General features: G+C 45.8%; 2 long non-coding RNA genes across 3 annotated transcripts in view; one reads left to right on the top strand and one right to left on the bottom strand.

The window, feature by feature from the left end:
* Window positions 1-8,387, bottom strand: part of LOC310753638 — a 36,603-nt gene extending 28,216 nt beyond the window's left edge. The window contains exons 1-2 of the long non-coding RNA XR_014543411.1: window positions 8,254-8,387; window positions 5,291-5,428 (exon numbers count right to left, since the gene is read on the bottom strand). This is a non-coding gene — a long non-coding RNA (uncharacterized lncRNA). The remainder of the gene's footprint in view (window positions 1-5,290; window positions 5,429-8,253) is intronic.
* LOC310753613 overlaps window positions 1-22,461 on the top strand; it is a 53,131-nt gene that overhangs the window by 8,462 nt on the left and 22,208 nt on the right. Inside the window, exon 1 of one of the 2 annotated variants that reach the window (XR_014543383.1) lies at window positions 2,815-4,094. The exons of the other annotated variant lie outside the window; for it this stretch is intronic. This is a non-coding gene — a long non-coding RNA (uncharacterized lncRNA). Of the gene's footprint in view, window positions 1-2,814; window positions 4,095-22,461 lie in introns of those variants that run through there. 2 annotated transcript variants of the gene reach the window in all.

Here is a 22,461-nt window from a genome sequence, read left to right as displayed (position 1 = left end):
GACTGGTAACAGGCCTAACCCTAAGATTTTGGCAGAAAGCCTTGCCAAATTGGCAAAGGTAACTATGTAAACTGAAGATCAAGAAGAGGCAGACTTTAAGGAGGAGTGGAAACCTTTTGCTGAATATTTAAAGAATCATTGTAAACATAGGATTTGAATGAAGAATGAAGAACACCAGCTGAATACTTGTTGGAGTGCAGTGTGGAAAAGATAATGTATAGAATATTTATAATATGCAGTAACTTTAGAAACTAAAGGGGAAACCATGGAGGGGAAGTTGAACGTGAAACAGATGTGTACATGGCAGCATTATCACTTTGTAAACTTTTGAAATTTAGAAGTAACAAAAAGATTTTGGCAGAAAGTAGGGAGGGATATTTCAGCACCACGGACAAGGCTCTTCTTCCACCACCATCTCTGTTTCTTGGGGATCCCATTTGCTTTCTTTGTTTCCCAGTCTCATTTTGGTCCCAATACCCAGCAGGATCCTGGCCACGTTTATACAGAAAGAAGCCCTGCTGTGCTCAGTCAGCTTTCCCACCTCAAGTCTGAACTGAACACGCAAACTTTAAGTTTTAGATCATAGTGTGGGTTGTTGTTTTTCCAGCTGGCTCTCTAAGTTAGGACTTCTAGGTTGCCTCACCTCAAAGGATATTATGGAGTTAGAAAAGAACCACCCAAATGATCAAGGAGGTGTCCTATGAAGCAAGGTTGCAGCATTTGGGACTTTTTAGTTTGGAGAAAGATTAGTAGAATCATAAAATCAATTGTAGAGCTGTAAGGACCCTGGGGGTCATCAAGTCCAACCCCCTGCAATGCAGGAATCTCAACTCAAGCATCCCACCCAACCTCTGCTTAAAAACCTCCCAGGAAGGAGAGTCCACAACCTCCTGAGGGAGACTGTTTACTGTTGAACAGTTCTCAGAAAGGTCTTCCTGATGTTGAGTCAGAATCTCCTTTCTTGTCACTTGAAGCCATGGGTTCGAGTCCTACCTTCCAGAGCAGGAAAAAACAAGCTTGTTCCCTCTTCTATGTGACAGTCCTTGAGATACTGGAAGATGACTATCCTATCTCCTCTCAGTCTCCTCTTTTCCAGGCTAAACATATCTGGCTCCTTCAACTGTTCCTCATCAGGCTTGGTTTTCAGATCCTTGATCATCTTGGTCACCCTCCTCTGCACACCTTCCAGCCCATCAATATCCTTCTTAAATTGTGGTGCCCAGAACTGGACACAGTTTTCCAGCGTGGTGTGACCAAGGCAGAACAGAGTAGGACCATTACTTCCCTTGCTCTGTTGATGCAGCCTAGAACAGCATTCACTTCTTATGCTGCTGCATCACCCTGTGGAATCATGTTCAGCTTGTGGTCCACCAAGACCCCGAGATCCTTTTCACATGGACTGCTAGTAAGCCAGGTGTCCCCCGTCCTATATTTGTGCACCTGGTTCTTCCTGCCTAAGTACATTTGTCCCTACTGAAATTCATTTTGCTAGCCTGGACCCAGTTCTTCCTGATTCTGTCTTCTGTGCTGCTAACTCCCCGTCCCAGTTTGGTATTATCTGCATATTAGATGAGCATCTCCTCAATTCCTTCAACCAAGACTATTGAACAACAGCGGGCCCAAGACAGAACTCACTTGTCACTTTTTCCCAAGATGATGAGGAACCATTAATGAGTCCTTTTTGGGTTTGATCAGTCAACCAGCTACAAATCCACATAACAGTTACCTCATTCAACCCACATATTAGCAGCTTCATTGTGAGAATATCATGGGGGACTTTGTCAAAAGCCTTACTGAAATCAAGATACACTATGTCCACAGCATTTCCCTGATCCACCAAGTTTCTAATTCCATCAAAAAAGAAAAGGGAAAAAAGAAACGAGGTTTGTCTGACACGAGTTATTTTTGAGAAACCTGTGGTGTGTCTTAGAAATCACAGCATCCTCTTCTAAATGCTCACAGACCAACTGTTGAATGATCTGTTCTAGGACCTTCCCTGGTGCTGATGTCAAGCTCACCAGTCAGTAATTACCTGGGTCTTCTTTTTTGAAGACAGGGAGAACATTTACCCACCTCTGGTCTGTAGGAACCTCACCTGTTCTCCATAATTTCTCAGAGATCATAGACAAAGGCTCTGAAATCGGATGCAGCTCATCAGGCCCTGGAGATCTGAATTTATTTAAGTAGCTAGGTGTTCCCTTACTACCTTTCCCCATCTTGGGCTGCAGTTCCCTCCTTGCATCATTTATTCTGCTATCACCAAGTTGGGCATCACTTTCCTTTTGGGTGAATGTTTGAAATGACTGGTTTCTTTATCCTATCTTTTCCCTAAGAAGCTGAGGGCAGTTCTCTCTTGCACCCCATTGTATCCTCAAACCACCCTGTGAGGTAGGCATGGCACAGAGAAGGAGGGAGAGAGGGGGAGAGAGAGCACAATTTGAACTCAGCTCAAGTCAAGACTTCCACCCCCTGCAGCATCTTGCATCTCATACCCATGTTGCTGGCCTGGAAGGACAAGTCAAATTCTACAGGTCTTCCTGCAGGGCTCATAAAAGCAATCATCCAATCAGGAAAAAAATAGGCAAATTACTCTATTGCTCTAGAAAAAGAGGTGCCAGAACTCACCACGAGCACCTCCCTTGTTCTCTTAGAATAGCAATGGCACCCTCCTGAGAGGCGCCAGAACCAAGTTTCGGCAAGTTCCAGCTGAAAGAAGCCCATAACAGCAATAAAAACCATAAAATAACCATTTTTAAAACCACACAAATCTCAGTTAACAGTTGCGGAAGGATCTATTCTTAACTGCTTGTGTAGGCCTGGCAGAAAAGTTTTCAGCAGGCATTTAAAAGTTGCCACAAAAGGCACCCGTTGAATCTCCAGTGGCAGAGAGTTCCACAGGACCAAGCCAAAGACAGTGAAGGCTTGGTGTCCTTGATGTTGTCAAATGAGCCTCGTTGACTCAGGGAACAGCCAGCGATGTTGAGGGAGCTGGGATATGTAAGGGAGACAACAGAGGCATCCTTGACCTAAGCTGCTCAGGATTTTGCCAGTTCATGCTAGAATCTTGAACGTGGCTCAGTAATACCACAAATATATGCAAAAATTATTGACAGCCAAACTGGGTCATTCTTCTGCCCCTTTGGTTATACAGATTGGATGCCCACCTTTTAAATTAAGGTTTCTTGGCTAGTGGGGCAGGATTGGGCATGACGTGAGCTCCTGTGAAGGTTGTTGGTTTTGTCCTTTTCCAACCAAGACACCCAACTCTGAATCCCAGCCACTGCCAGGGACAAACTGGGGTTGCCGCTTCCACGCTCAGCCCCAAACCACGAGTCAGGGTGCAGGATATTTTGAGCCGGATCCAGCAAGGGCATTATAAACAACCCAACTGGCTCGTTTTTCACCCATTGGAAGCCAACCCTTTGGAAAAACGTTTCCCGCTTTTAACTGGGACCCGACTTTGAGAAAGGGAGCGTGTGGGGGGTCAGGCATTGTGTGAGCCCAGGGAGGGTTGTTGGTTTTGCATATAAAAAAAAATGTAAACCAGACATCTACCTCAGAGGCAGCCTCATGCAAACTTGTTCATCTGTGTCTGAATAGGCACCCCTAAATGACATTCGCATCATCTGGTGGCTTTGGAGGACGACCTCTGACCCTGTCTGGCTCTCCCGCATAGAAAGGCTGTCGTCTTCTCCCCCTGTCTGGCCATTGTCCCTCCATTTCCATATTGCTCCCCCACCCCTCTTTTTCCCATGCTGTCGCTCTCAGAGGTTCACCCCCTCCCAACCCTTTCCCATCTTTTTCTCCCGCCCCATCGGAGCCGGTTTTTAAAAATCAATCAAGTTTAGAGAAGAGAAGGAGACTCCTCACATTCGGAGAGGCTGGAGGAGCCGGACACTTATATGCTGAAAGGATTTTTATTTTGCAGGGCGGGGGGGGGGAGTCTGTTTTGAGTTTTCTCTCCCCATCCGAAATCTCTCTTTTTGACATCAACCCCCCTTTATCACACACTTTGGGAACGCAGAAATGGCAAAACGTGGTGATTTAGGCGGAGCCGTCAACTTTGGACTGCAAGAGACAGGGCAGGAGACTGAGTGAGTAGCAAACTTTTGCAGAAATGAAAATGGGCTCTCTCTTGTGGGCAATGTTTTGACGTTTTCGGGGAATAGGCTTTGCACAGGGTGAAATCTGGAGCCTCAAATCCAGATAGAAAGTAGGAGGAGGAAATAACCATTTGAATTGTCCTAAGTCATGGCCACTAATTTCAATGGGTCTACTTTTGAGTAGGATTGGCTATAATTGACTTGCCTTTTGTTAAAACTGTAGGATTTTAATTTTAATTTTTTTTTAAATAAGGACTAGTAGGAATAGGCAAATCTGTCCATTTCACTCTTTCTTGTTTCCCCAGTCTTTAGCTTAGTTCTTTACCTTTTCACAGCAGTTTGTGATTTGTATTTTTATTAAGGGGGGGAAGTTCTCATGAAACGTCATTGCTGAATCTTTCCTAAAACGCTAATTTCTTGTTTTTGCAAATATCATGCATTTTAGCCACACTTTACTGTCAAATAATGCATATATATATATATATATATATATATATATATATGCATGACTTGGCTGGAGAACTGGCTTGTAAAATTCAGAAAAGTGCAAATTTTGACAGGGAGCTGTTTTCTGGTTTCCATATATATTTTCAAAACTGGCAATTTGCTTTTGTTTCTGATGTTTTTGATCTGTTTTATGTTTGTTTTATGGTTCTCTTTTGTAGGCTATCTTGAAAATCTAGATTAATAAAAAAAGAAATGAAATGAAATTGTGAATTTTGTAGGTTCACCTTCAGAGGTGAGGCCAGCTGAATAGCTACCCTGTCCTGAGAGAGAAAAGAGATTATTTTATCTCCTCTTCTTTTACAAATTTAATTGAGGACACCCTTGTAACACTTTTGACCTGGTTGGAGGGCTCTTCCAAGATTCATTTTGCCATTTCATACACTGGTAGAGATGCTTTGTTAATATTTATCCATCCATCCATCTATCCATTCCTTCCTCCCAAAGGAACTTGAGAACAACTCACTTGGGAAGATCCTTAAAGAGTTGGGGGGGGGGGTCTTGCATCAATTAGGCCAAAGATGCATTTGTGGGGCTGAAAGTATCCCATACCTGCAAATCTTAATCAGCTGTTCAAGATGAACCGGTTGCTAGCGTGCGAAACAGTTTTCTGTGTTAATTTTTGTGTGCACATGTTGCTGTTGTTGCTTAAAATAAAAAATAAAAATTCTGCCTCCTCTTACCTCCAGGCTTTGGGTTGGGTAGCCAAGCTGAGTTAGGCACTTGGCGATGAACTGATCCAATCGAGTTGTGGATGCTGATTTCGCCGGGCGAAATCCTTGGACAGCCCTCTTTGCTTCTAGGGACTCGGTTTTGGAAACCTGCAAATGAAATTTCAGAGGTGGCATTTACCCAAGGGTGGGGTAGGGGGCGGTGAAGGGGGGGAAGGCCCCCCAATAATAATAATAATAAATTAGGAACTGTGGTTTGATCAAAATAGGAACAAACGAAGCAATTTGCTGGTAGTGCTGGTTGTAAGCATTTGCAAAGGGATGGCGCATGCAGACAGGTAGAGAGAGAAATGTGTTGAAATCCTGGGAAGCTGTGCAATGATTTGGTTTTCTTTTAGCATCCAGAGATTTACACGAACTGGAGTGGAGGCTGAGGATAATAACAAAATAATCAGAATAATTATCAGCATCGTAGGCAGGGGGAGGCAGGAGAATTATGGCCGGTCCCTTTAAGATGCGCAGACCACGTCTTCCTTCTCCTGGGGTCCGTGACTCAGCAACTGCAGAGCCAGTAACTTTGGGAGGGAAGAGAATTTTTGCACACAGGGTTACTCTAGAGGCAGGTGCAACTTGGGTCTCAGTGGGATATGCCTGGGCCTGGACTGGGGTTGGCGGGGTATATATATTGTTATAGTGGGAGCAGTCTGCAAGAGGCGGCAGGTCTCCAAAGCCACATATTTGTGGGGGTGTAAAAGGGGGGTATTCCTTGAGGGCAAGCCGCTTTGGGTGTCTCTTCCAAGGGCAGTTTGGACGGCAGGGTTATTTTTGGATGCCTTTGCGATATTTCAGGTTATTATTTCACTGCACTTAAAGCCCAGCTTTGTCTTCAAGGAGTTCAAGGTGGGCTGCACGCTTTCCCCCTCCTCACACAACAACTCTGCGAGGCAGACTAGGTTGAGAGGCAATGGCTGCCCCCCCCCCCAAGGTCGCACCCAGTGAGCTTCACAGCTGAGTGGGGCTTCGAATGCTGGCCTCCCATGTCCTTGCCCAATGCTCTAACCACTACACCAGGGATATATGTATTTTTGGGCACACCATGTTGCGAAATTCTGGACACACTGCAAAATTCAGGTAAGGGGCAAAGTTTCGAAAAATGGCTCCCGTCTTGTGTCCAAAAACATGCACCAGGTAGCTCAGAATGTAAGCGTGAACTAGATCGAATTTCTCCCTCTCCCCCTTGGTCTAAATACATAGTTGTTTGGGCAAGGCCTACCCAACAGGGCTGGTTTTTCTCTTTGGTTATCTAGCTGTATGAGTATATATGATGTCATAAAGCTAGAAAACCGAATGTACAAACCCACCCACTACTCGACGGGGCACCCCAGCTTTTGCAAATGTCTCCCCACGTCTACATCTTCCAGCAAAGGGTCCTGTGAATTGTTGCAGGGGGTGGGGGGGCAGGTGACCCCTTTCACATTATTGTGGGATGTAGAGGAAGAGTTTTCTCTTAGGCGGCCAGTTAAAATCTTACTTGTTGAAAGAGAAGGATGGGATTGAACTAGAAGGCTGGGGGTAAATATAAATGAATAAAATGGAACAGCAACATCAGGGAATGGGGCTTGTCTGAGCGCCTCTGGCTGGCTTTCAACAGGGATGGAATTTTATTAGGAAGAACATCCTGGCTGTAAGAGCTGTTGGACGGCGGATCAGGGTCCCTCAAATGGTCTTCTATCATTGATGCTTTAGCTGAGATTCCTGCATTTCAGGGGGTTGGACTAGATAATAGAATAATAGAATTGTAAGGTACCATGAGTACAATAATAATAATAATAATAATAATAATAATAATAATAATAATAATAAAAATAATAAAAATAATAATAAAAATCCACTCATCTAACTGGGTTGCCCCAGCTACTCTGGGCAGCTTCCAACAGATATAAAAACACAATAAAACCTCAAACATTAAAAACTTCCTTACAGGGCTGCCTAAAGACATCTTCTAAAAGTCATACAGTGGTACCTCGGTTTACGAACTTAATCCATTCCGGAAGTCCGTTCTTAAACCGAAACTGTTCTTAAACCAAGGCGCGCTTTACCTAATGAGGCCTCCCACCGCCAGTGCCCTTCCACCATTCGGATTCCGTTCTTAGACCAAGGTAAAGTTCGCAAACTGGGACACAGCTTCTGGTTTTGCGGAGTTCATAAACCAAATTGTTCATAAATAGGGCTGTTCTTAAACCGAGGTACAATTGTAGTTTTTTATCTCCTTGACATCTGAGGGAAGGGTGTTCCACAGGGTGGGCACCACCACCAAGAAGGCCCTCTGCCTGGTTCCCTGTAGCTTCGCTTGTCGCAGTGAGGGAACCTCCAGAAGGCCCTCAGAGCTAGACTTCTGTGTCTGGGATGGATGGTGGGGGTGGAGACGCTACTTCAGGTTTCAGGGCCAAGGCTGTTTAGGGCTTTAAAGGTTAGTATGAACACTTTGAATGGTGCTCAGAAACATACTGGGAGCCAATGTAGGTCTTTCAGGACCGGTGTTATGTAGTCTCGGTGGCCGCTCCCAATCACCAGTCTGACTGCCTCATTCTGAAATAGTTGTAGTTTCCGAGACACCTTCAAAGGCAGCCCCATGTAGAGTGCATGGCAGTAGTCCAAGCAGGAGAAAACCAGAGCATGCACCACTGGTGAGACAGTGGAAGTAGGGTTGGAAGGGGTCCTGAGGGTCATCTAGCCCAACCCCCTGCAATACAGGAATCTTTTGCCCAATGGCTTGAACCCATGACCCTGAGATTAAGAGAAGAGGGGGTACGGGAGAGTTCACGAGAGAGAAAAGGAGAGAGCGCCCCCCCCTGAGATTAAGAATGTCCTGCTCTACTGCCTGAGCCATCTCAGTTGCATTAGTCATTCCTCTGCCCCACCCTTGCCCACTCCTAAGTCTGCAATTCTGTGAAATTGTGTGTGTGTGTTTTTACCTGGAAAAGCAGTGGATCGTGACAGCAGTCTACAGTGCAGCTGGGCTACAGGTCAGTGGCAGAGCACTTGGTTGGCATGTAGAAGGTCCCAGGTCCCATCTGTCATGGATGCTTTAGTTGAGGTTCCTGTATTGCCGGGGGATGGACTGGATGACCCTTGGGTCCCTTCCAGCTCTACAGTTCTAGGATTCTATGGTTCAGTCTTCAGTCCTCTGCCCCTTCTGCAACAAAACATGTCTCTCCTGCGTCGGTCTCTACGGCCACAGCAAGCGCTGCAACCTTCCAACAGCTTGACCACAGCCCCAAAGGTGCACTCTGTTGCCGTCCTGTGCTGCCAGCTGTGGCAGAGCTCAGTGGAGGGAGAAGCCAGCCAAGTCTCAGGGGGGTCCTTGCCTGGAGGCAAAGTCCGAATGCAAGGCCCAGCCCTAAGGTCCAGAGTATCTCAGTTCACATAGTCAGATGAACTGGGGGTCAAGAAAGCCAAGGGCCCAAGGTCACAAGAAGCAGCAAGGTCTGGTCAGAAACAACAATTTTTTGTTTCCAGTAGCTGACTGAGGCTGGAAATTCTGCTTGAGAAAGCTGGAGTCAGCTGGTTCACATCAGGAGCAAGAAGGCTGATGAGCAACAGGTGGAGTCACCTCACCTTCTGCTCCTTCAGGCTGCTGCTCAGCAGGTGAAGCCGACTCCTGGCCCATGACACACTCCTCCGTTGTCTCCCAAGAGAGATGGATACCAGCAGCAGCAGCAGCAGCAGCAATAATAGAATTGCAGGAGGTTTGTTTTTTTAAGTGCCTAATTTATCCAGATTACTGCTAATTATTCCTGCAGGGGGTTGGACTGGATGACCTTTGGGGTGCCTTGCAATTCTACATTTCTAGGATTCCAGTTGTGGGATGGATGACCAAGGAGAGCTTGTGCCAGGCTTCAAAATCTTGCTCTCCCTGGCTGGCAAGATATCATTTGGCTTGGCCCAGACACTTTCAAGCCTATCTTCTTAAAAACTGAGAGCTAGAACTTTCTTTCTTTTGAAACAAGGAAACTTTTCCTTCCTTTTAAACTACTATAGAATCAAAGCATACTCAGTGCCCTGGTTACAAAACTACCGTAAATTTCGCTCCAAAACACGCACTTTTTTGCTCCTAGAAAGTAAGGGAAAATGCCTGTGCGTGTTATGGAGCGAATGCACGGATCGGAGCCATGGCTGCCATCAGTCAAGCAAAGCGGGAGCCGCTTACACACTCTACGAGGCTCTCGCTTTGCTTGCTTTAAAGCGACCTGGAGCCGGGGAGGAGGGAGGGAAGGAGAGTCATGGCAGCAAAGCCGGCAGCAGCCGCTTACACGGGAGGAGGGACGGAGCTAGCAAAAGTCCGTGCGCTCTCTAAACAGAGCAGTGAGGCTGCAGAGGGATGGCAGGAAAGATAAAATTTAAGCAACCAGCAGCAAAATAAAACCAACCTCGAGCTCTGAGCCAGCGCAGTGAAAACCAGGAAGTAAAAAAAAAGGCTGGGGAGGGCATGAGGGAGAGGGGGAAACTTCGCAAATCCCCCCCCCCCCCCGCGTCTCAGCTGATCCGCGGGACGGAGCAGCTTATTTTCAGGCAGGATAGATTTGAGCATTGTCTGGGTCCTAGTGCCCCTACCGCTTTTTTGTGCTCCATTCTATTGCTGCTGGTGGCTGCTTATCATTCAGGCTGCAAGGAGGAGCGCTTTTACACAGCTAATGGCGAATCCCCTGCAATCCAAGTCCTCCTCACTTGCTCAAATCTATTCTGCCTCAAAACAAGGAGCGGAAGGAAAAGGCTGCAAACTGTTAAATGGAAAAAAAACCCAGGCACAGGGCAAATACCTTAAGTATACCTTTAAAGCAACAGTGCTCTTCCCCCCCCCCCCCGCTCAGCTCGCAGAAAAGCTCCTTCTCCACACACCCCACGCGTGCTCCTTGTCCCTTGAGTTCTTTTCCTTCCCTCCCCACTTAAAACGTGGTTACAAAGCATGGATCCACATGGATCCTCAGGATTTTTGCACTGGGTCACCCCAAATTCACCATCAGATCACATAGCATTTCCATGGCTATAGCCTGCACCAAAAAACACACACGCACCCACTGTTTCATGGGGCCGCAATGGCGCAAAAACGTTACAAAGCATGGATCCACATGGATCCTCAGGATTTTTGCATTGGGCTACCCCAAACTCACTGTCAGATCACATGTCTGTGGCCACAGCATGAACCATAAAAATCATACATCCACTGTTTCGTTTAGAATATTTTTTCCTTGTTTTCCTCCTCTAAAAACTACATGCGTGTTATGGTCAGATGCGTGTTATAGAGCGAAAAATACGGTAATAATTTATTATTACTGCTATTATTTTTCATAGAATCGTAGAATCATGGAATTGTAAGGTTGGAAGGGACCCCAGGGGTCATCCAGCCCAACCCCGGGAAAGGCAGGAATGTGCCCTTAATTTCAGGTCACGCCTCTCACTCGCCTGGAGGGGGGTGGAGAGGGCTGCTGCCTGTGTTTATAGAAACCAGCGTAGTGTTCAAAGGTAACAAATCACTTTTAGAGCTCCAGCGACTTTGACCTCTCTGTTCATGCGCTGAGTGCGTCCCTCAGACCAAAATGATTCCCCACCTTTAAAGATCTGTTTTGTCCCAACAATTTGACAACTTCCTCCAACCCTCCTTCAGCTTCGCCATCTTACTTGGGCATCATCTTCCTGGGGACCATCTGCAAAGGTAGTTAAATAACAATTTCCTGGTTTGTGCAGGTGGCAGAAGGTGGGAGGGAGGACTCTCCCCCCACACACACACACACAGAGGCGCAAGCCGATGAGTCAGAAAGAACATCTTAAAATAGGCTCCACTTTAAGGTCTCGTCTTCCAAATGCCATTAATTTTCTGGAGATTACAGACCTTCTCCGTATCCTAGCATCAGAAGCTATTCCCGGGAAGGGAACAACAGTCAATTGTAAAAAGCAACACGAAACTGAAAAGGAAAAATCTTCCAGGCTGATCTGTAAAATGAGAATTGTTTGTTTGTTTGTTTGTTTTGCAAATTAAAAGCCTCTTTCACTAGAGTTGGAAGTGACCCTGAGGGTCCTCTAGTCCAACCCCTTGTAGTTGCTTTGGGGGACACCATGGCCTTTAAGTGCGTGTTGAATATGCATCAAGTGTATGGCATCAACTGTGGAATCATAAAAGGTAAAGGACCCCTGACAGTTAAGTCCAGTTGTGGACGACTCTGGTGTTGTGACGCTCATCTCACTTTATTGGCCAAGGGAGGCGGCGTACAGGTCATGTGGCCAGCATGACTAAGCTGCTTCTGGCAAACCAGAGCAGCGCACGGAAACACTGTTTACCTTCCCGCCACAATGGTACCTATTTATCTACTTGCACTTTGACGTGCTTTCGAACTGCTAGGTTGGCAGGAGCAGGGAGCAACGGGAGCTCACCCCGTCGCGGGGATTCGAACTGCCAAACTTCTGATCAGCAAGTCCTAGGCTCTGTGGTTTAACCCACAGAGCCACCCGCGTCCCAGTGGAATCATAGTATCATACAACTGTGGGGTTGGGAGGGGTCCTCAAGGTCCACTAGTCCAACCCTCTGCAATGCAAGAATCTCCACTAGATCGTACCCAACCTCTCCTTAAGAACCTCCAGGGTTTGCAAAGCTGTGCGAAGCCATCTGTGTAGTAATCTCAAGGCGTTTCCCCCTACGAAGTGGGTTTTAAGAGTGTTGCTTCCCAAATTTTATTCCAAGGCCCTGTGACCTTTTGAATAAAAACGTTATCCACAGACACACTTCGTTCCAGCTGCTCTGATCTAGACCCAACACACACAAACCCCCGGGACCCACTCTCCGCAAATCCTGACAGCCAGAAGACCACCTGCCCGTCGGAGAGGTGGCAACACAATGGATCTGTCTGGAGTCTGAATTGTGGGGGGACAGGCTGTTTTATGATCTGTGTAGTTCACTGAGAATAGAAAACAGCTAGTTGGGCCATCTCTCTCTTCCCTCAGCCTCCATGGCCTCACCTCACTCTGCTAAATCTTCTGGCCCTAGATTTATATTTTTAAAAGGGCAACTATAGTGTCAACACACACACACACACACACACACACACACACACACACGGAGGAGAGGGCCACCAATGGCCATTATTATTATTATTATTATTATTATTATTATTATTAATTTTTTATTTATACCCCGCCCTTCCCAGTTCAAAAACCCAGCTCAGGGCAGCTAACAACAAATTTAAAACACTTTAAAACACTTAATTATAAAAGCAGCATAAAATACAGTATAAAAACACGAAAAACAATAAAATTCAAAAATCAGTTAGATAATCCCCAGGGCTAGCTGGCTGAATTGGTCCTACTTGGGCCAGCGAGGAGGCCAGGGGAGAATTAGCTGTGGGATCCCAGAGCGGGTGATCTTCATAAAAGGGAAGGGAAGGGTAATAGAAGATCAGGCTGAATTCAAATTATAGGCCAGGCGGAATAGCTCTGTCTTATAGGGCCTGTGGAAGGAAGTTAAATCCTGCAGGGCCCTGGTCTCCTGGGACAGAGCATTCCACCAGGTCGGAGCCATCACTGAGAAGGCCCTGGCCCTGGTGGAGGATAGTCTGACTTCCTTAGGGCCCGGGACCTCTAAACTAGGATTATTCATGGACCTTAAGGTCCTCTGCAGGGAAGACCAGGAGAGGCAGTCCTGTAAATACGAGGGCCCTAAGCCACAAAGGGCTTTAAGGGTCGAGACAAGCACCTTGAACCTGACCCTGTACTCCACCAGGAGCCAGTGCAGCTGGTCAAGCACTGGGTGAATATGCTCCCATGGCAGGGACCCCGTCTTACCCCACCCATCTGACTGGGTTGCCCCAGCCACTCTGGGCAGCTTCCAACACATATAACCAATACTCTTCAAACATGTATAAAAACATAATAAAACATTAAACATTATAAACCTCCCGATGCTGGCTGCCTTCCGATGTCTTCTAAAGGTTGTCTCGTTACTTATCTCCTTGGCTCCGGGGGTTGCATAACTCCAGACCCTCCTACGTTTCTCTGATGAAAATAGGGATGTCCTAAGGAAAAGCGGGACATTCCGGGATCAAATCAGAAACCGGGCGGCTTCTGTAAATCCAGGACTGTCCCTGGAAAATGGAGACACTTGGAGGATCTGTGAATAGCAGTTGGTGGAAACCACAAGAGAGGAGGGTGTTGCTCATGCCTTGCTTTTAGGATTGGGGCCCTTGGCCAGCCCCCAGGAGGACAGGATGCTGGACTGAGTCAGCAGGACATTTCTGACAGCCTTATGACTCATATGTCAGCTTGGTGGAAACTCCATGTCCAAGTAGAGTCTATCTTTGAATCCCAGTTGCTGTGGCACTTGGGTCCTGCTAGTGGGATTTATTAAGTTATCCCTTTTTTGCCAGATCATTTTTATTTTTATTTTCCAGATATTTACCAAATCATTCAAACAAATTTAATACGAATCCCCCCCCCCAAATTTCCTGCACTCCGTTATTGATGCTTCCAAAGTTCTCTCTTGTTGCTGCATTGTTTCCCTCGTTATTTCTAATTCACATTCCGTTCCTTACAATTAACCTTATATTACAATAGGCTTTTTGTGTGTTTTTAAACTTATCCTTAGCCATTAGCTATCCACTTTCCAATTCCTGCACGTACAATATTTTAACATTTGCAATATCTGTAAGTGAGGTTAATCAACAAATTATCAGTCCATGATAATAATTATCATTTTTAAGCTAAGTTCCTTTCCTTCATTCTGCGTGTATGAAAATCTAATAGTTGACATTCACTAGATGCTTTCCCTTTTCTTCTTATAATAGCCCACTCTCTCCAGAAAACTTCCTGTCCACTGTGCTTTAATTTCCAGACCATAAGGTAAAGGTAAAGGGACCCCTGACCATTAGGTCCAGTCGTGGCCGACTCTCTCGCTTTACTGGCCGAGGAGCCGGTGTACAGCTTCCGGGTCATGTGGCCAGCATGACTAAGCCGCTTCTGGTGAACCAGAGCAGCGCACGGAAACGCCGTTTACCTTCCCGCCAGAGCGGTACCTATTTATCTACTTGCACTTTGACGTGCTTTCGAACTGCTAGGTTGGCAGGAGCAGGGACAGAGCAACGGGAGCTCACCCTGTCACGGGGATTCAAACCACCGACCTTCTGATCGGCGAGTCCTAGGCTCTGTGATTTAACCCACAGCGCCACCCACGTCCCACTTCCAGACCATGGATCCCCTCAATTATTTAGCTATCCTTAGGAACACTGGAAGCTGGCACATGCTGTTTGGTGTTGCCCACACTGGCTGGCAGCAGCACTCCAGGGTTTCAGGCAGGCCTCTCTCCCAGCCTTGCCTGGAGATGCTGCCAGGGATTCGAAGCCAAGACCTCCTGCATGCAGAGCAGGCACTCTCCCAGAGGTCCTTGGCCCTTTCTATCCTCTCCCACCAACAACCTTGTGAGGCAGGTTAAGCTGAGAGATATAGTGACTGGCCCCAAGATTCCCCCAGTGAGATTGGTGGCTGAGTGGCAGATTCGAACTCGGGTCTCTCCCAAGTCCTAGTCATAGTTGCAGTGTGTGGGAAAGGGGATGTATCCAACAAAGTTTTACTCAGAGTAGACACATTAAAGTTACTGGACCCAAGTTTCCAATGGGCCGCCTATGAGCGGGACTATAGTAAGAAAAACAAGAGGAGATTTCCTTGTTTGTTTATTTCATTTAAGAATCATAATGACTGCACTCCTGTTCAATAATTTCACACACACATAAGTTTTTTTAAAACTGCATTATGTGTAAAAACAATTTTAAGAACAGAAAAACCCTAATTGCAATTACATACAAAACATTTTTTAAAAAAGCAGGTTGTGTATAAAATCCATTTTCTAATGGTTAGCTTTTTTATCACTACGAAATATCATTATTATTAAAAAAACTCTATTGTGTTACATACTGTAGTGTTAACAGGTTTATATTTTAAAATCAAGATTTAACTTTTTATATATACAGTGGTACCTCAGTTTGCGAACGTAATCTGTTCTGGAAGACCGTTCGAGTTCTGAAACGTTCGAAAACCGATGCGCGAAGGGCGGTCTGCACATTCAATAGAGAATTTTTTTTAAAAAAAAAAACCTCAGCAGAAGCCCTTTACTTCCGAGGCGTGCTCAAAAACGGAAGCATTTACTTCCGGGGTTTTGGCATCTGAAAACCGAAACATTCGACTTCCGAGACGTTCAAAAACCGAGGTACCACTGTATAGATAACTCTATTTTTATGCACCAACCAGTCTTGAGATATCAATATCTATCATCTATCTATCTATCTATCTATCTATCTATCTATCTATCTATCTATATCTATCTATCTATCTATCTATCTATCTATATCATCTATCTATCTATCTATCTATCTATCTATCTATCTATCTTTCTCATACCCTCCAACATTTCTCAGGTGGGACACCCTATTTTACATCAGGAAGCTTCTCCTGCACACGTAGACCTCGTGGGCACATCAACATTGGTCACCTTGAGCCACCTCCAACCTCTCCGCTGAACCTGCCTCACAAGGTTGTTGTGAAGGAAAAATGTGTGAAGGAAGGGATTGTGTGCAACACCTTCCACAGATAAATGGCAGGAAATAGGATATAGGATTTGAGCTGCCTTGAGTCCCTGTCAGGGGGAAAACAGGAAATAATAATAATAATAATAATAATAATAATAATAATAATAATAATGAAACTGAGAAGGATCAGAAACATGCTAGGCAGAAAATCCTATTAAACTCAGTGGGACTTAGTTCTGAGTGAAAATGCTTAGGATCACAGTGTAAGGCAGCCCAGTCTTGACCAAGTTACCTGGGAGTAAGCTCTACTGAATACAGTGGGGCTTACTTCTGAGTAGACAGGGCAAGGCTCCATTTGCAGTAAAGGAATCAACATTCCCCACGTTTCCTAGGAAATGGCTGGCTGCAGAAGCATTGCAATTACAGTGGTACCTTGGTTCTCAAACTTAATCCGTTCCGGAAGTTGGTTCCAAAACCAAAGCGTTCCAAATCCAAGGCGTGCTTTCCCATAGAAAGTAATGCAAAATGGATTAATCTGTTCCAGACTTTTTAAAACAACCCCTAAAACAGCAATTTAACATGAATTTTGCTATCTAACAAGACCATTGATCCATAAAATGAAAATAATAAACAATGTACTGCAGTCACACAATCAGTCAATCAGTAGCTGAACTGGGTTCCACACGGTCACAGAAACAAAAAGAGAGAGCTGCAAAAACAAAAACACAAAATAAATAGTAAAAACAGACCTCAGTGTAACACTCAAAAAAGGAAGCGTAACACTCAAAATGGAGCACATTCGGCTTCCGAAAAATGTTCCCAAAACAGAACACTTACTTCCAGGTTTGTAGTATTTGGGTTCCAAGTTGTTTGAGTGCCAAGGCGTTTGAGGACCAAGGTACCACTGTAAAGAATTTAAAGTGGATTGGTGACATTTTCTTCCAAAAATATAGGAAGGGCTTCGTATGCCAGCTTCACTGTTTCCTTCATTTGGTGCAGGAATTTCATTTTCTGTATAAACAGGACTCTCTTTGTGCACCTACACACAAACCACTTTTAATTGTCCTCCGAGACATGGAGGAAAAGGGAAACAGGGACATTCCGGGATCAAATCAGAAACCGGGATGGCTTCTGTAATTCCGGGACTGTCCCTGGAAAATTGGAGGGTCTCCTCTCTGTCTGTCTATCTTCCCCCCTGTATTTCATAGAATGATAGAATTGTAGAGTTGGAAAGACCCCAGGGGTCATCCAGCCCAACCCCCTGAGAGGAAGGAATATTTGCCATGTTCCGGAGTGAGTGGCAATGGGCCCGAGCCTTCCCTGCGCAGAAGGAGTACCAGCAGACTGGGGTGGGGGAGAAGTAACAGAAAACCGAGAGGGCGGAGGATGCAGTGGAGTAGCCTGCCAGAGGGCAGGGGCTGGCTGGTCGGCGGGAGGGCCAAACATTTTGCAGAAGCCTTCGCTTTTGTCGCTATGTTCTTGGCACACTGTGGCGAGGGATGACCCCAATGAGAGGGATGAGTCTGCCAAGGACTCGGAAATAGCTCAGTTGGCACTTGAAAAGGCAGTGGGGGGGTCATTTGGCATTTCGCTGGGTCCATTTTCCTATGTCCTTTGGAGGCTTGCTTTGTCACCAGCTTCCTCCGTGCCACAATGGAGGGCCGCCCGTGCCCGCTCTCCCGGTGCCAAGGTGAGGCAGCTGGATCGGAGGCCATTTCTGTTCAGTTTTGACTCCACCAGGCACTGAATGGGCTTGCCTGGCTTGGGCGGATATTGAGAGTCCAGTTCAGATCTGCCAGTCCAAGTTCTTTTTTAAACTTCTTTGTTCAGGGGCTAAACAGTCTCCCGGTTTGCAAAGTGGGGCACTTTCAGGAAAAAGTCTTCGAAGGCAGGCGGGGGGGGGCAGCCTGAACAGAGAAAGGCTTGTGTAAGCATGAATGGTGTTGGGCGAGAGAGGGGGGATTCATTATCTTTAGAATAAATTTAGGTGCAGGAAAAGGGACCCCCACAAAAAAGTAGGAAAATGGTCAAGGGGACGGAGCGACTCCCCAATGAAGGGACCTTGCAAAGTTTGGGGGCTTTCTTAAGTTTAGAGAAAAGGCTAGTTTAAGGGAGGGTATAAAATGGTGTGTGGAATGGAGAAAGTGGATTGAGAGAAGATTTCCTCATGCATTCATATAACACCACAACTTGTGGGCATCTGTGAATTGGTCTCACCTATTATTATTATTTCAATTAATATACCATCCTTGATCAGAAGATCCCAGGGCAGTGTACATTAAAAACACATTACAGAACATCAGTGATAAAAACATAAGAAAAACATAAGAAAAAGCAAACTGGCAGACAGTCTAATGATAAAATTGTCACCATAGTAACGGTCCTCTATAGTCGGTGGCCATCACAAAATTTTGTGGGAGCAAATTCTGTGTTTTTACTTTGCACTGTGTGAGGAAGCCCTTCCTTCTGTCGGTCCTGAAACTACCAGCGTAATTTCTTTTGCGAAAATATCAGGCTCGCAGCTTAAAAGGACACGGCACACGAGGAAAGGAGGAAGAGCTGGGAGGAAGAAACAGCAAGTTCAAACTATTCCGTGATTTTGTGTCATTCCATTTTAAAGCTGCCCAATTTAGAGGTCATTACTGGCAGCCCTTGAGGAGCTGGAGCAACTCCCCGATGAGAAAAAGTGGCAATTTCTGGGGCTTTTAAATTAGAGGGAAGGCATGTTTCAGATGAGAAATGACTGATCTGTATAAAAGGCAGGGAGAAAGAGGATAGAGAAAATATTTTCTCCCTCTCTCATATAACACCAGATCTCCTAGAACAGAATCATAGAATCATGTGCTGATATATTTCCTCACCTTTATTTGCAAGGTTTCTACCTGAAGGGAGTGAAGGAAAACAGTTATTATTTAATTTATATTTACATTTTTTAAAGTATTTCTATAAAAAGCAAGCAATGGATAAAGTTTTCTCATCTCACAACATCCTTGATTAAAACAACAACATTTCATATTGCAGAACAGAGAAACAGCAGTCCTCTGCCTCCAGGAGCCTACAATCTGGAGAAAGAAAGATAATTTTTCTTTTTTGCAGAGTGGGATGTTAACAGAGTGAGTGGAGAGAAAGACCCTGAAGGGAATGGGAATGATAATGATGCCTGGAGGGGGATAAAAGAGAGTGCTGGACTGCCTCTGACACTGGAGGCTCAACTTAGCCATCTTGGCTGCATCAAATCATAGAATCATAGAATCATAGAATAATAGAGTTGGAAGAGACCACAAGGGCCATCGAGTCCAACCCCCTGCCAAGCAGGAAACACCATCAGAGCACTCCTGACATATGGTTGTCAAGCCTCTGCTTAAAGACCTCCAAAGAAGGAGACTCCACCACACTCCTTGGCAGCAAATTCCACTGTCGAACAGCTCTTACTGTCAGGAAGTTCTTCCTAATGTTTAGGTGGAATCTTCTTTCTTGTAGTTTGGATCCATTGCTCCGTGTCCGCTTCCCTGGAGCAGCAAAAAACCACCTTTCTCCCTCCTCTCTGTGACATCCTTTTATATATTTGAACATGGCTATCATATCACCCCTTAACCTCCTCTTCTCCAGGCTAAACATGCCCAGCTCCCTTAGCCGTTCCTCATAAGGCATCGTTTCCAGGCCTTTGACCATTTTGGTTGCCCTCCTCTGGACACGTTCCAGTTTGTCAGTGTCCTTCTTGAACTGTGGTGCCCAGAACTGGACACAGTACTCCAGGTGAGGTCTGACCAGAGCAGAATACAGTGGCACTATTACTTCCCTTGATCTAGATGCTATACTCCTATTGATGCAGCCCAGAATTGCATTGGCTTTTTTAGCTGCCGCGTCACACTGTTGGCTCATGTCAACAATTACAGTCAATTAAAATCATGGACTCGTCTTGGTTTCAGCAGCAGCCAGCCCCTGAGGGGAAGCCCATGCAGTCAGGGCCACAGGGCAGTGAGGCCTCTCGTGGCATTGATCCCCAGGGAGCTGCTACTTTGAGGTAGACTGTGCCTGTGTGTGGATGTTCCCTTAATATCCTGACTTAACAGCAGGTCCATAGGCCTGTCTTTCCTCGGGAGAATGTACCTAATCTTTCTTCTTAAAGTGATGTGGCTGCTACTGCGTCTTGATGGGAGTGGAGCTTTTGCTCCTGGTTATTTCTTCTGAGATGTCCTGATGATGAGAATTTTGCAATTGCTAGACAGGCTCCCTTTGGAAGACAGGGACCTAATTGGCTGCCGTATACCAAATCGGACTAGTCGCCCTTCCAGATCAGAGAATTTCCATCTCAACTTGGGTGTTTTCTTTTCTTTTCTTTTCTTTTCTTTTCTTTTCTTTTCTTTTCTTTTCTTTTCTTTTCACTGCTTTGCGCAGTGGCAGTATCGTAACCAATGAGGTTAATCCGAGGCGCAATTATTGCTAATTGAAAACTTTTCCCAATACCCCGGAAAGCCAGTGTGGTGCAGTGGTTAAGCGTGGTGGACTCGTAATCTGGTGAACTGGGTTCACGTCTCCGCTCCTCCACATGCAGCTGCTGGGTGACCATGGGCCAGTCACACTTCTCTGAAGTCTCTCAGCCTCACAGAGTGCTTGTTGTGGGGGAGGAAGGGAAAGGAGAATGTTAGCTGCTTCGAGACTCCTGAAGGGGAGTGAAAGGCGGGATATCAAATCCAAACTCTTCTTCTTCTTTTGCCTGCAAAACAGGTCTCCTACCGCTGAGCAATGGTTCTTCCCTTTAAAATAAAGCAAGATGCTGCTCCTCAAGACTCTGGTTTAAACAGGAGTTCAGGAAGTGGCTTTACCCAGAGTTGGACCATTTAGCTGAAGACTGTCAAGACTGAGAAGCACCTGTGGCTCTCTGCATCTTGCTTGATTCTGACTTCCACTGTCCCTGACCATTGGTCATGCTGGCTACTGGGTGTTGCAAACCAAAACGCCTCAAGGGCTTTGTACCAAACTGTGAAATGAACATTCTTCCACACCACCACCCAAAAATCAAAAGCCTTAACTTGGCTGTAGTTGTGGGCTTCAGGGCGGGCACTCTGCACATGCCCTAGAAATGAACAAGCAGAAGCCTTGTTATTTTCCATCCATGTATGCAATACTAAATGATGTGTACTAGAATGACTTTGGGCTATTTTAAATCATGTTGGCTGTGCCCTTTATTTCATGTAGCTTTTATTGAGATGAGCAACTCATTCAGAACCATGAGGCCAGCAGTTAGCTTTTCCGTTGTCAGGGATTATCACAGCTGTACAGCATCAAGCCTGGGTTGAAATCCCCAGCAGGACTGGGGGAACCTCCCTGTCTGAAACCCTGGGCAGTCAGTGCAGAAAATATGGAGATTGAGAGACTGTTGATTCCTCCATTGCAGGGGGTTGGACTAGATGACCCTGGGATCCCTTCCAACTCTACGATTCTATGATTCTGTGCAGCAGCCAAACTGGGGTTTCCCAAGGAACCAGATTGCTTCTAAGAGGATGGACCGAGGCATTGAATGCTAAAGAGCTAGGTAGAGCTTCCGTGTTCAGGGGCAGCCTACCACCAAATGCCAGGCATGTAGTCCTGTCCTGGGAAGGAGAGCTGCAGCTTCATGGCAGAGCCCCTGTTTGACATGCAGGTTCAGCCCCTGAGGGCACCTCCAGGGAAGGAGTGGGAGAGTCCCCTGCCTGGCTCAGCTTCCTGTTGAGACCAGATTTCCAGGTCCCCTGGTTTCGCATTCAGAACTTAGGGTCAGAGGTCAGTCTTGCATTGCCATTGCTAGATGATCCACGGGGATTCTGTCCAAAGCTACAATTCCAGGATGCTACAATTCTAGGTGCCACGTTCTGGACAGTATCTTGATTGTCAGGAGACAAGGCACACTCTCAAATTTCTGTTGTGGCCTGCCTCTTTCTGTACGATGCTTTGGGGTGGACTTTGGCTAAGGAGTTGGGCAAGTTCTAAATAAAGTTCTTGCACACTTTTGTTCCGGGTCGCCTCACCTCCTTACAAAGTGAGGGGGGGAGAGTCCTGCTACAACAGGAGGAAACGATCTTCCTTGCTTTCCTCAACTGGCTCCGGTCTCTGCTCATTCTTCCCAGAATGATAATGGACTTAGGGTGCACTGCCATCCCTTGATGGGGAGTTGGGCTGTAAAAGCCAACTCCATTTTTTTCTTATAAGAGATTACTTTATTTAAAAAAAGGCTTAGTCCTCATGCCTGCAGCAACAGGCTCAGAGACTCAAAAACACGTGGACAGATCTTATTGTGTTTTAATTTGTTCTTACTGTATTCTTCGTGCACCAGCAAAGAACTGGGCCCAGTCTCCTCAGAGACCGAAAGCAGTCTACTCTCAGCTGGCACTGATTCTCCGGGGATTGGGGCCAAGAGAGACACCTTGCCTGATTCTTTTCAATGCACAGGCTCCTTCTGCACTCTGGGTAGATATAATAATAATAATAATAATAATAATAATAATAATAATAATAATACTTTATTATATGCACCCATTTGACTGGGTTGCCACTCTGGGCAGCTTCCAACAAATTAAACAGATTAAGCACAGTAAAACATCAAACACTGAAACCTTCCCCATACAGGGCTGCCATCTT

Source organism: Podarcis filfolensis (genome assembly GCF_964270895.1).
Source record: "Podarcis filfolensis genome assembly, chromosome: 18".
NCBI lineage: Eukaryota > Metazoa > Chordata > Lepidosauria > Squamata > Lacertidae > Podarcis > Podarcis filfolensis.
This window is presented reverse-complemented; position numbering and strand designations above follow the sequence as displayed.